At 41.1% G+C, this 12,176-nt stretch overlaps 1 long non-coding RNA gene across 1 annotated transcript in view; it reads right to left on the reverse strand.

Moving 5' to 3' along the window:
* Nucleotides 1-6,097, reverse strand: part of LOC137152222 (uncharacterized) — a 29,107-nt gene extending 23,010 nt beyond the window's left edge. The window contains exons 1-2 of the long non-coding RNA XR_010919490.1: nt 5,732-6,097; nt 4,126-4,196 (exon numbers count right to left, since the gene is read on the reverse strand). This is a non-coding gene — a long non-coding RNA (uncharacterized lncRNA). The remainder of the gene's footprint in view (nt 1-4,125; nt 4,197-5,731) is intronic.
* Between the last annotated feature and the right edge of the window lie 6,079 nt (nt 6,098-12,176).

Below are 12,176 nucleotides of genomic sequence, written 5' to 3' on the forward strand. Positions count from 1 at the left end.
AGTAAAAAGTTATATTAAAACTGGTTTATTCACCACTGCTCACACTTTGAAAAAAATAGAATTTAGTTTCAACCCATCATGTTTTTGCCAGATCTAGAAATGGAACAAAACTTGGACCTTTTATCCAACTCCACTGAACATTGATGGAGTGAATAAAATGGAACTCAGATATGAAGCATCCCTCATTTTGTAAGATCAAAACCACACCTTGTTTCACCTTTAGTTTTTAATGTATTTGAATTAGGTCACTGATGCACAATAATTGCTGGAAATGTGGTTTCTGAATAGGGATGGGGATGTTTGCCTTAGAAATAAGCAATAATAGTACTAACACCAATGCCATCATCATGATAATGAAAGCTGTATTTTAGGGCCTAATCCTGCCAGATAATTAATGGGATAATGTGTGGCAAAAGTCCTTGAATGCAAACTGTTTGCAGCAGCGGGTTGTTACTGAAGTCTCTTGTGGACTGATGTACATCCTCAAGGGAAAAAACCTTGCTATTACTAGGAGGAGTAAATGTGAAAGAAAAATAAGAAAATGATGTTTATAGGCAATTCATGTCTGGAATTTGTTTTCTTGCATTACAAAGGAGTTAGTTTAAAACTAATAATAAAGGTAAATTGAAAAGAATCCTAATTGCGTTGTTTCTTTTAATAGCCAAAGTAGTATATAAGTCTTATGGAAGAGTGGAGGAAAAAAGATGAGGGAAGCCATCTATCAATAAGAAATAATGCTTGTATGCTGTCATTATCTATCTAGCTATATTTATGTAGATATATATGCTTGCATATTCTAGAGATGGATTGATAAGGAGTTGACTCATGTTGTTTTATGGTCAGATCACTTGAATTGTTTCATTAAAGGGTTCATTTTTTCAAACATGAGCCAGTGAATTTATGTCCAAGACAAATCGCATTGTGATATAAGGAATGGCGACTATGATAATAAAAATAATAACCAAGAAAAGAGATTACTGCAATAGCAAATATAAATAGAGAAAGGAGAAAATAAATCAATGGATCAAAAGAAACCTTCTATCCTTTGGTCTAAGACCTAGCCTAAGACACCTGTGACTTACCGGTTATCAACATTAATACTTGCTTCCTCAATTACAAAGAAAGCTTAAAGGGAACATTTAAATAAATACTATTTTAAATGTGATAGCTAATTTATATGCTGGCTTCTGGAAATTAGTATCTAGTCCCAGAAAATATATACTTCAGTCAATTATTGTGTTCTCTGTAATAGGTCTATCTAGATTCTTACATAGCCTCCTTCACAACAGTAGCTGAGATCCACACAACATCCCAGTGGAGAAGAGAGGTAGTTAGGCTGTAAGAGCCAGCTTTTTAAAGGTATTTAGGCACCAGGAGGTGCAGATAGGTACTCAAGGTATGTCTGTACAAAGAAAAACCCATGACTGGCCTGTGCCAGCTGACTCAGGCTCATGGGGTTTGGGGTGCAGGACTTTTTCATTGCTGTGTAGACTTCGAGGCTAGGCCTGGAGCCTGAGCTCTAGGACCCTCCAACCTCATAGGGTCCTAGAGCCTGGGCTCTAGCCCAAGCCTGGAGATCTACACAGCAATGAAACAGCCCCACAGTCCGAGTTGGCTGGCACAGGCCAGCAGCAGTGTTTAGCTGCTGTGTAGACATACCTTCAGTGGGATTTTTCAAAAGCACTAGGCCCTGAATTCCCAATGAAATTATTAAAATTAGGTGCCTGGGCACTGTTGAAAATCTCACTAGGCACATCTCTGCATCTTTAAGAACCTAAATACTTTTTAAAAATCAGGGCAGGGACCATATTTTACTGCATACGGCGCCTAGCGGAAAATGGTGTCCAATCCTAATTGACACTTCTAGGCTAATCCCCTAATACAAATAATAAATAAACCCAATCCATCCAGGTAACATACATGAAACTCTGTCTACAATTATGTTTAATGTGGAAGACATGTATTTGAAGGGAAAAATAGAACCTTGTGACCTGGTAGGTACTAACCTATTGTCTCTCTGTTCTATGTTATGGTTTGATGGAAGTCAGTTTGATGTGGTACAGCACATCTTAAACTCAGAGGAAATGGCATGTGGTATTTAACAAACAAAATGTTTCAAATGAGACTCACTGCATCACTTAAGAAATACCGGGAACTAAGTCTGATAACTGTGTCTCCAATACACTTGCACACTCAGATGTGTATCCTATAAAAGTAGCCAGAATAGTTTGTTTTGTAGGAAACTGCAATATATGTCCACAAATTAAAGAGTGGGATCAGTTGTTTTGTTTTAGTTTTGGTCAAAAGTTGTAATTCCTTGCTTGATTTGTTGTACATAAAACATTTCCTAACTGGCCTTTTACACCGCACTATCTGCAGAGAAGAGAAGGGATGTTTCTTAGTGACATACTTCAGAGTGACTTTCTGTCAGCCTAGTTGTCTGTCCTTTTTATTAGAAAGGAAGCGAGTTCTCTCTAGTCCTCTGTTTGATCAGATTTTGTCTGACATTAAATGGCAGTACTTCATATACCGTAAGTCAGATGTCAATATTTCTCAGCAAATGCTGTACCAGTTACTGGCATTTCATGTCAAGCAAAATGTCAACTAGAAGCTCACTTGTGATCTCAGAAACGAGAGGGAAGCTTAAACCAGGTACAGGAAGACTTGACATAACAAGAGAAATGCTTTTGTGAGATGTCTAGCCCAGTTTTGCTGAACCAAGAATGTTGGATATTGTAGTGTGATGGAGTGTACAAACCCCAGGAACTACTCGGTGCTCAGCCAACTCCGCCCCACCACACCTCTTACAAATGAACCCACTGGAGAAGCAGCTAAAAGGCAGGAGAGCAGCTCATTTGCGAGGAAGACCAGGGAGAAGAGCAGACATGTTACTGGCAGCTCTAGGGAGACGAGCTGAGGCAAGGCATAATCCCTCCCCTGAGGGAAGGGAGGGCCTGCTGCAGAGCCAGCCTGAATGGGAAGCACTGCCTTCTATGAACTCTCAGATCCTTTTATTTTTGTTTGGATTACCCCAGCAGGGGAAAGCCTTGGACTGAGCTGATTTAGGAGGAGGCAGTTGCCCCCATGCTGCCTTACCCTAGAAGGCAACCTTGGTACAATTCTAGGAAGGTGGTAGGAATTGGCCCAGGGAGGGCTGCCTTACACTTCCCCGGCTGTCAGATCACCGAGAGCCCTCAAAGGAGCCTTGTTTGAGCCCAGTAGAGTGGGAGGGCCCAGGCTCCCCTACCAACAACCCCCTGCATGACACCAGCCTAAGCTCTAGCCATTAGGAAGCGCTCCCCTACGAACCATCCCTGAGTAAGGGCCGTCACATAAAGATATAGCTTTAGGTCAATATCCAAAGTTTTGTAAGCTTGCACCAACCTCTCAAGCTTTAGCGGTTCACCCATCCAAAGGGACATTAAAATACCAGCCATTTAAAAAACAACAGCAAAATAAAAAAAACCTCATCCATTTCCAACCATGATCTTCATTTTGTAGAACAATTCTTGGCAAACTGCACACTGCCATTTTGAATATTTCTGGTTTGTTTGTCATGTATTACACTGACAATCCCATTTTCTGCCATGCGTTGGACCCAGAAAACTGTAAAGCTCTGTGGTTTACTAAAATCCATAGCTAAACATGTTTTTTTAGTAAAGCCATGCCTCTGTAGCTTGTTGTAAAAGTATCTGATTTTTGTTGCTGCTCCTATTAACTCGTTGTCACTACCTAATCAGGAATTTTGAGCACACATAATAGGGATGTACTATATCTCCAGTTAGCTGGATGATGACATTTCAGAGGAACATGAGAACACTGTATTACATGCCATGATGCTGGGGGATGCGACTACATTTTCTTTAATCAGCGTATGACATAATGGGGAGGACCTGTGTTGTTCATTTTTTTTAATTGAAAAGAGCTCATACAATGAGGCCTTAACGGGTTAAGATAAGACTGGATAGCTCAAGGAATTAGGCAACATTAGCTATAACTCTTCACATCTAGATCACCAGTTTGAATCCAGTTCAAAATAATTACATCTGATTACTATTTAGTGGCTTATCTTAAAGGACAGCTTTAGTCCATTTAAACAGGATGTGTCCACATCACAAAACTCACCCTAAAACAGATCACTTATTGATAATCTTGTGGAAATTCATAAATGGAACATCATTATTGATGGGAAGAACCTAAACAGGAGAGACAGGGGTTTCGTTACATGTCAAAAATATTTACAATGCCAGTGAGCTACTTTCAAGAGACAATAGTGAAATTCTTAGCATAGGATGAAGGCAAAAGAGCAGAGGAGCAATGACAGTGGGTGCTACAGACCATTAAGATTAGGAGAATGAGAAGGGAAAAAAAGATACTAAAAAAACCTCCCACTGTGTTTGAAACCACAAGATATTTTAACTTCCAGAAATATGCTGAGTAACAGTTGTAGCCAAATAGGCATCATTAAAAAGATTCCTAAGTTATATAAAAGGTAACTTTTTACTTTCTGGATTTATAGACTAACCAGAGGAGAAGTCTTCTTAGATTTATTTCTCACTAATAGGCAGGAAATTATTTTGAAAATGACTAAAACAGGAAAACTCGATGCTAGTGATCACAAGATACTTTAGTTCAGCATACTGTGAGGTCTCCTTATCTGAGTCAGTTTTACTGTAGATAAAAACAGTGATGGAGTCAATTCCTGAGGACTTATGGGAGTGTCACAGGAAGTTAATGGGAATTTGACCTCTTCTGTAACACACTGGGCTGCCAGTAAGTCTTTCGAAAACTCCCATGAGCCACTGCTTCAGGAAGCTGTGCTAGCAACCATGGGATAGGTAGTCACAGGACAATACTACTGCAACAGTGCAATATGGACACAAGTATGGACTTGGGGCAAAACTGCTCCTGAAATAGAGTGATCAGATAGCAAGTGTGAAAAATCAGATCAGAGGGTGGGAGGCACCTGTACAAGAAAAAGCCCCAAATATCAGATCTGTCCCTATAAAAATTGGGACATCTGGGGTTGGAAGGGACCTTAGGAGGTCATCTAGTCCAATGCCCTGCTCAAAGCAGGACCAACCGCAACTAAATCACCCTATCCTGCAACAGCATGGCCAATTCACAGTTGCCAACGCTTGTGATTTGTATCATGAATTCCATGCTATTTTGTGTTTTTTTTAAAGGCCTGAAGCCTTGTGATTATGAGAGAATCTCAGCTAGTTGTTCTCCTACTTGTGGAGAAAAGTTTGAAAACATGATCCAAATGCACCCAAAGGCTCAGAAACCAGAAGGCAAAGAAAAAGAACACAAATGTATTCTTTTTTTAAAATCTCATGATTTGTTTGTATTGGGGACTGGCAATACTGTGGACTACACCATTTCAATTACTAATGGTTCACTTCTATAATGCAGAAGCAGCCTCCTTCTCCCTCTCTCTCAATACTTCAGTACTTGTTCATTTATCTACTGGTCTCATAGTTTGATAAAAGCTTGCTATTCCAAAGTAGCGCTTGGCTTCTAGTAAGTGGAATTCCACAGAAAAGTCCTTATATTTTCCATACAATAAAAATGTTGGCTGAGGTACATTTCTCAAATGCAAAACAGTTTAAAAAAAACATATCTGTAACAGGGCTTGGCTCACAGCACTGGTGCCTCCTGCTGGCCATCATGGCTGTCATGGGGATTAGCTCTCCAGGTCAGCTCTGCCCTCTCCAAAATGGTGCCTCACCCGCTGTCACTTCTGCTCCTGGACCCATGTCATTCCAAGGACTGTAGTGTCCTCTTCACAACACAGCCCTTTGGCCATGTCATGATCTGTGCTCCACCTTTCTGGGGGTGAGTGCTGCAGTTAAACTGTTCTGCCACTTCCTTAGCGGCGGCTGGGCGTGGGAAGGGACCCAGGCCAGCCCACTACTCTGGACTGTGGCCCAGGGACCCCATAGATGGCAGCCACATGCTGCATCCCCTCCAGCACCTCCATACATTTCCCTGGGCCACTTCCCCATGGCCCCAGCACCTTCCTCACCCTTCCTCAGGGCCTCAGCCTACCAATCTCAGCAGCCAGCCATGAGCTTGCTCTAGCTCCCTCAGTCCCTGTTAGCTGCACTGCTCTGTCTTGGGTACTAACTGCTTCCTCCTTGATCTCGTTGACCCTTCTCTGCCCTGCCGCTCTTCTTATATGGGCCTCCCTGATCCTAATTGGCTGCTCCTCTCAGCCCCACTCTAATTGGCTGACTCTTGCACAGCCTTCCTAGGGCTCTAACTCCATAGAGGCCAGTGTGGGGCCAATGCACAGTATCACTTGGTGGCTTACACATTTAATGGAAGTCACTGACGGCATTCAGAAATTGTAGGTTGGGTTGGCTTAAACACGTTTTGATTCTATATCACACACAAGATGAAATGATTCCCTACAAAATTCATTGTTTCCTGTTAATGTTCTTTACTGCTTTATTGTGTAATTGCATATAGTTTGCCATGTTGTCTTTTCACATTAGACAGATGATTAAATTACAGTTAGAGGATGATTGCATTATCAAATCATAATAATTTCCTGCCTAAAACTATCATAAAAACACCACTCTTTCTTGTTAGACAACTTCTGAAGAAGAGCAATATTGGTTCCTATACCAACCGTGATGCAAGGTTTTTTGTGTTTTTTTACTGTTTATATTTGTCTTGAGAATAAGTAAATGTATGTGACTCGTAATTTGAAAATTATTTCTCATTCAGCTTTTGCTAATGAACTTACTATGTTCTGGCAGTTGCACTATAAACCACGCATATTAGATCTGGTTTAACTAGAAGTCCTCCACAGTCTCCAATGGAGACTTTAAATTCAACTGTGTACCAGCAAAATACTTTTTAAAAATTTAAGAAAAATCCATTATTTCATTTTGATTGCTTCTATTTCCTCTCAACTGGCATATAGGGGGAAAATATAGGTTTCCATGATCACCGTATATCTAAACTCTGTTCTTTGAATACTACCAAAAGGGAGGACATATATATACCGCTTGCAGCAGAGAGCTGGATGTCAGAATTCCTGGGTTCTTTTGCCATCTAAACCAGTGTGTGCTTGGTGTTCAGCAGAGTGGAGGGTGCCCTCCCCCAACTCTAGCCATGGTCTTCTTAAGGACCAGGAGAAACTGCAGACTCTGAACTCTGGGGAGCTCAGGATCAACTCTGTCCCTGGATGTGTCTGATGGCCCCAAAAGAGAGTATGGAGAGGTAGACAAGAGGTGGAACCCTGGCTCTAACCTTACCCCAAGACCAGGCAGCAAAGTTTGCTGGCTATGCTGGGGTGGAAAGCTGTATCCCACAAAGGGGTGCATAGTAGTGATGTGCAGCATCTGTGTTCTCAGGAACTCTGCCTTCCCATGGCGGAATGGTGCTATTGCACTGCTCTACACTGTGCTTTGCTCTGCACTCCCCTGTGGCCTTCATGCAGATGGCATAATTGACTCTACTGTGACCTCAGGTGTATCACATAAGCTTAACCTCACTGTGCCTTGGTAAGATGAAGATAATATATTTACTGATCTCAAAGAGTGTTATGAGGCTTCATTAACAAAGGACTTTGAGATCTTTGAATAAAAAGATACACTGGCCAAATATTGGGAGCAAAGTGACCTTAGAGTGATGTGTTCTCTGGATTTCTCCTTAGCTAGTGAAAAGGTGTGTATTTCTGCATCTCCTGGGATTTCATTGCTCCTTTTACATGCCACTTTTTTTGTTTAAAAAAACCCAGAAACTGTTAATAGCTTGCACTTTTTAGTGTATGTGATGAAAATTAGCCATGTTTGTTAAATGTGAAACAGGAAATCTGTAGGAAAATGGGTGCGGGGAATGTTCCATTCCTCTAAACTGCATGAAAGCACTCAGAGCTAACTTTTCCAAGCACATCGTGTACTCAGAATATATTTGTGGTTTAAACCAAGAGTGACCATTCGCACTTTGCATTCTATTGGATTTATAATTCACAACTGCATTTTGCTCCCTAATATTTACAGCGTATATTCAGGGGGAGAGTAAATAGTTCAATCTTCTGCCCCCCCCCCCCCTTTTTTTTTTTTTTGCTACTTTACCACATTGAATAACATGTGGAAAATTGGTACTTCCAATGAATAAAAATGAACTGGAAACTTGTTTCCTCTTGTTTTCTTTTAGAGAAACACTTGAGAAAAAGAAAACTCAAGGAGCCCGTGAAGCAACAAAAGCACTGGCAGTGTTTTGGCTTTTTGAGAAGGTTGCTAATCTGAGCTTTTCAAGGGAAACATTCCTTAAAAAAACAAAAACAAAAACCTTCCCTTATTTAAAATTAATTCTATTAAATCAGTTATTTGTTACTCCAGCCACCAGTCCTATAGCAATTGGAGGTGGGGAGGGACCTGCCCACTACTCCAGGTCCTGGCCCAGGGATTCTATATGTAGTAGCCTTTCACTGCATCTCCCCCCAACTCCTCTATAGCTTTCCCAGTACTTTCTCTGCTTGCTTCAGGGCCTTTAACTCTGCTGATTCCCAGCAGCCAGCTATATCTCTATCCAGCATACTACCTCTCTTTCCCCTTCAAGCTTCTGGGAGACACTGTTCTTGCTCTGCTCTGTCGCGCCTTATATCCTGGCTTCCTGGGCCCTGATCGGCTGCCACACAGCTCCTTCCTATTGGCTGCCTTTCCAAGGGCCTTTGTAACCCTTTCCTGGCCAGTGTGGGGCAGATGCCCAATCACAGAAGGAACGGGGGTCTAGGCATCCTAAAATTATCAGTGATAGCAGGAATCATTTGGAGTGGTATTAATAGAGATAGGCAAGAAGATTGTAAGTTACATATGAAAAATTCCTGTTTTAGTGAGATTTGCAGTTACTGATATCAGTGCTGTGCTCTATTTTTTACTGTGAAATTTAACTTGAGGTCTAGAAACAATCCATAAAGTCCATCAAGCCCAGAATTCTCTGAAAATGAATTTACAAGTATATTATGTGAAATATTTTCCCCCTGCTTGTGAATCTTGCCACTATGGTCTCTCTGGGGTATGAAACATGGTTATTTGGGGCCACATTTCCATACTACTCAGACTTCAGCAATTGTGGAAAGCAATAGGTTGATTAAAAACAGGCCTTCACAGGGAAGAGTTGGTGACAGCTGTGCTCCATGATCACTCTTAGGCCTGGGCTACACCTAAAATTTACATCAATCTAGCTACATTTCTCAGGGCTGTGAAAACCTCTAATTAATCTCCAATTTTAATGCAGGTAGGCCGATGGAAAGATTTTTCCATTTACCTGCCTATCACCTCGAGGGGGTAGATTTACTACATGATGGAAAAACCCCTTCCGCTGCTATAGAATTTAGTACAGCAATAGAGCTGTATGGGTGTCGTTGCACTTCTAGTGTAGATATACCCACAAACTACAGCAGCTGCAGATAGTGACAACCTGATTAACAATGGGCCTTCAAATGGAAGAACTGGTGACACCTGTGCTCCATAACCCATGCTGCCTGCCTTTTGTTTATGAGGTTCTGACCAGTGCTTTACCAGTGATGTTTAGAGCCATATATAATATCCCATCTACCTGAGGGATGGTTTGCAGCTGTAGGGTAACATCTTGTGATTTTTGCTCTTAATGGCTTGTCTAACTTGTAAAAATTTACATATGAAATTATTTTATTCCATTGTGTCAGAAAATAAATCAATTACTTTGATATGAAACCTATGTTGTATTCTGTCAACTCATGCATTTGATTCATACATTTTGCATATGTTCCTCTTTTGTCCCTCATGGATTTCAAAAGGTAGAAGGGTATTTTTTATTGCTTATCCACTTTTGCAATTTTAAATCTTGTGTCTTCATTGGGAATCTACATCATCAGCTATTACTTTCTATTATGTTTCCTCAGAACAAAGAAGCTCAATCAAATCTCCTTTGAGAACAAAATGTGTGTGTGTCTTAATCTTAACAGATACAATGCATCAATTGAGTGTTCTTTAATCTGTAATTATTAGGCTTGAGTGAACATCCATTGAGGACATCTGCATTGTTGGTATCCGGGTAAGATCACTTAAAAAGCAAAATGATTAGTGAGGTACAGCAAGATGCTAAAATGCCCAGAGGAATTAGGATAGTTAAGTTTTGCCTGTAAACTATTTTACTGGCTTACTTTTACTCTTGTGCATGCCATTCATAATTAACAATAGTAAATGATGGCACAGTAAAAGGAAAAAGATTTATATAAAAGCCTCTATTCTTTCTTCGAAATGCATAATGGGCCATTTTGCACTTACAATTGCCCAGCACTTCCTTTTTGTTTGCAAAATAATGATAAGCTTAGCTCGAGTAATAGCAGAGCTTCTTTGCAAGATCAAAGATTACAGTTCAACATAATAAACTTGCACTGATCTTTGCTGAAACGGCTTCCAAACTGGTAAGGAGTCATTACCCATCCTGCCCAGAAATGAGAAGTGTGGTGTGATCCAAACATTAATTATTATGTATTCCAGCAGCTGCCTCCCAAACTGCATAATTAGGGGCCTTGAATCTTTCTGGGACAAAATAACCATTACGTGGTACTATCCACACTGTGCCAGCTCTGCTAGTGTTCCCTTGTCTTTAGAAAAGTAATTCCTTTATCAGCTGGAGGCACTTTGGAGCATTTTGTTGTTTCTAGGTACTCCATATTAGATTGTTGGAATCCTAGAGAACTTCTGATCTTGTGCAGATTCTGGTTGTGGGAGAGAGTTTTCAGTCTGGTAGATACTTTCAGAAAAAATGTGTACAGTATAGAGCAAGATAACATACCTCATAACAAATGAGAAACCTTGTATATCTTCCACACTTAGTTAACAAGAGCTGACATGGACACAGGTGGCCCAAGTCTGCACAGCATTTCTTAGCAGTGTCAATGCTTTAACAAACCACATGAAATGATAAATCATTGCTTCATCACGCAAGGAATGGCTCAGATTTATGGCTAGTTTTATTTACACCCATTATTATTAGCAGACTGGAAGAACAGCCTAGTTCAGAAGACTGGGAGAGAACTATTGAGCCTTTGGTGGGTTCAGGTCCAGCCGGGGGCACTGTAACTGAGAAAACGTGTGCAGATGGGACTGATCCATGTGGAAGCAGTGAGTGACACTTTTATTTAAAAATAAAGGAATGGATAAAAACTAACCATCATGAGTAAGAAAATATTGAACAGAGGACAGGGAGGCTATATGTACTGTTTCTTTCAATGAGTAGGAACACAATAAAGAGGAAGGCTGGTGAAGGTTCAGGGCAAAGGCTTGACTATGAAGCAGAGAGAAACAAGTTAGCTCTACAGATAATATCGTTTTATAGAATCATAGAAAATTAGAGTTGGAAGGGACCTCAGGAGCGTCCAAACCCCTGCTCAAAGCAGGACTAACCTCAGCTATATCATCCCAGCCAGGGCTTTGTCAAGCCACAGCTTAAAAACCTCTAAAGATGGAGCTTCCACCATCTCCCTAGGTAACCCATTCCAGTGCTTCACCATCCCCCTAATGAAAAACTTTTTCCTAATATCCAACCTAGACCTCTCCCAATGCAACTTGAGACCATTGCTCCTAGTTCTGTCATCTACTACCATTGAGAACAGCCTAGCTCCATCCTCCCTGAAATCCCTTTTCAAGTAGTTAAAGGCTGCTATCAAATCTCCCCTCATTCTTCTCTTTTACAAACTAAACAAGCCTAGTTCCCTCAGCCTCTCCTCATAAGTCTTGTGCTCCAGCCTCCTAATCATTTTTGTTGCCCTCTGATGGGCTCTCTCCAACTTGTCCACATCCTTTTTGTAGTGGGGGGCCCAAAATTGGACACAATACTCCAAATGCAGCCTCACCAATGCCGAATAGAGGGGAATAATCACTTCCCTCAATCTGCTAGCAATGCTCCTCCTAATGCAGCCCAATATGCTATAAGCCTTTTTGGCAACCAGGGCACACTGCTGACTCATATCCAACCTCTTATCCACTGTAACCCCCAGGTCCTTTTCTGCAGAACTGTTGCTTAGCCTGTCGGTCCCCAGTCTGTAGCTGTGCATGGGATTCTCCCATCCTAAGTGCAGGACTCTGCACTTGTCCTTGTTGAACCTCATCAGATTTCTTTTGGGCCAATCCTCCAATTTGTCTAGGTCACTCTGTATCCTATCCCTACCT

Source organism: Emydura macquarii, unplaced genomic scaffold (assembly GCF_026122565.2).
Source record: "Emydura macquarii macquarii isolate MOO-44397 ecotype Brisbane River unplaced genomic scaffold, CSIRO-AGI_Emac_v2 contig_1146, whole genome shotgun sequence".
NCBI classification, from domain to species: Eukaryota; Metazoa; Chordata; order Testudines; family Chelidae; genus Emydura; species Emydura macquarii.